Source organism: Cornus florida, unplaced genomic scaffold, assembly GCF_030987335.1.
Source record: "Cornus florida cultivar Cherokee Brave unplaced genomic scaffold, ASM3098733v1 CherokeeBrave_3.0.0_Hap2_scaffold_20, whole genome shotgun sequence".
NCBI classification, from domain to species: domain Eukaryota; kingdom Viridiplantae; phylum Streptophyta; class Magnoliopsida; order Cornales; family Cornaceae; genus Cornus; species Cornus florida.
The window spans coordinates 92,501-95,000 of NW_026775694.1; positions in this window are offsets into that span (position 1 = coordinate 92,501).

Sequence of the window (2,500 nt, forward strand, 5' to 3'; positions counted from 1 at the left end):
GAGGCATCAAAATTTTTTTTTTTTTTTTTTTTTTTTTTTTTTTTTTTTTCGATAAATCCAACCGAGAACAAGAAGACCGAGGCATCCAAAATTTTTTTTTTTTTTTTTTCTTTCCCATATACCAAAGAAAGAACATGAAGACCGAGGCAACCAACAAAAAATAATTTTTTTTTTCTCTTTCCCGGAATTTTTTTTTTTTTTTTTCGAAATAGCCGAGAAAGAATATGAAGACCGAGGCATCCAACAAAAAAATTTTTTTTTTTTTTTTTCCTAATCTACCCAAGCAAAACAAATAGAAGACCGAGGCATCCAAAAAAATTTTTTTTTTTTTTTTTTTTTTCGAAAAATTTTTTTTCACAAAAACTTTTTTTTTTTTTTTTCCCCAAAAAATTTTTTTTTTCGTTCCAAGCTAACCAAGACATCTACTATTCACTAGTAGAGCAATCGAGACTGCAAAGCAAGCAATGGCCTTACTTGCAGCTCTTGGTGCTGAGAACTCCCCCCCCCTATAGTAGTCTTAAGTAAAACCACAGCTCTGACAGGAGTAGATATTGCATGCGAGCGAGGAGTCGTAATGGGCAAAATTGACTCGGGGGACCTCCAAATCGAATTCCGTTTCGAGCAAAACACTTCTTAGGCTTCAAGGAAGCTCCCATAAAATTTCCAAACCCAAACTCCAAACTTCATTTTTTAGCCTACAATGCCCACGTGCACGCCGGTGTGCACGCAGGGGTGCTTGAGCATGCGGGAGAGGAGCCATAATGGGCAACATTGACTCGGGGGACCTCCAAATCGAAATCCGTCTCGAGCAAAACACTTCTTAAGCTTCTAGGAAGCTCCCATAAAACTTCCAAACCCAAACTCCAAACTTTATTTTTTAGCATACAATGCCCACGTGCACGCCGGGGTGCTTGAGCGTGCGGGCGAGGAGCCATAATGGGCAACATTGACTCGGGGGACCTCCAAATCGAAATCCGTCTCGAGCAAAACACTTCTTAAGCTTCAAGGAAGCTCCCATAAAACTTCCAAACCCAAACTCCAAACTTTATTTTTTAGCATACAATGCCCACGTGCACGCAGGGGTGCTTGAGCATGCGGGAGAGGAGCCATAATGGGCAACATTGACTCGGGGGACCTCCAAATCGAAATCCGTCTCGAGCAAAACACTTCTTAAGCTTCTAGGAAGCTCCCATAAAATTTTCAAACCCAAACTCCAAACTTCATTTTTTAGCATACGATGCCCACGTGCACGCCGGGGTGCACGAGCGTGCGGGCGAGGAGTCGTAATGGGCAAAATTAACTCGGGGGACCTCCAAATCGAAATCCGTCTCGAGCAAAGCATTTCTTAGGCTTCTAGGAAGTTCCCGTAAAATTTTCAAACCCAAACTCCAAACTTCATTTTTTAGCACACAATGCCCACGTGCACGCGGGGGTGCTTAAGCGTGCGGGCGAGGAGTCATAATGGGCAAAATTAACTCGGGGGACCTCCAAATCGAAATCCGTCTCGAGCAAAGCACTTCTTAGGCTTCTAGGAAGCTCCCATAAAATTTCCAAACCCAAACTCCAAACTTCATTTTTTAGCATACGATGCCCCCGTGCACGCGGGGGTGCTTGAGCGTGCGGGGGAGGAGTCATAATGGGCAAAACTAACTCGGGGGATCTCCAAATCAAAATCCGTCTCGAGCAAAGCAGTTCTTAGGCTTCTAGGAAGCTCCCATAAAATTTCCGAACCCAAACTCCAAACTTCATTTTTTAGCATACTATGCCCACGTGCACGCCGGGGTGCACGAGCGTGCGGGCGAGGAGTCGTAATGGGCAAAATTAACTCGGGGGACCTCCAAATCGAAATCCGTCTCGAGCAAAGCATTTCTTAGGCTTCTAGGAAGTTCCCGTAAAATTTTCAAACCCAAACTCCAAACTTCATTTTTTAGCATACGATGCCCACGTGCGCGCCGGTGTGCACGTCGGGGTGCACGAGCGTGCGGGCGAGGAGCCGTAATTGGCAAAATTAACACGGCGGACCTCCAAATCGAAATCCGTCTCGAGCAAAGCATTTCTTAGGCTTCTAGGAAGTTCCCGTAAAATTTTCAAACCCAAACTCCAAACTTCATTTTTTAGCATACGATGCCCACGTGCACGCCGGTGTGCACGAGCATGCGGGCGAGGAGTCATAAAGGGCAAACTTAACTCGGGGGACCTCCAAATCGAAATCCGTCTCGAGCAAAGCATTTCTTAGGCTTCTAGGAAGCTCCCATAAAATTTTCAAACCCAAACTCCAAACTTCATTTTTTAGCACACAATGCCCACGTGCACGCGGGGGTGCTTAAGCGTGCGGGCGAGGAGTCATAATGGGCAAAATTAACTCGGGGGACCTCCAAATCGAAATCCGTCTCGAGCAAAGCACTTCTTAGGCTTCTAGGAAGCTCCCATAAAATTTTCAAACCCAAACTCCAAACTTCATTTTTTAGCCAACGATGCCCACGTGCACGCCGGGGTGCAC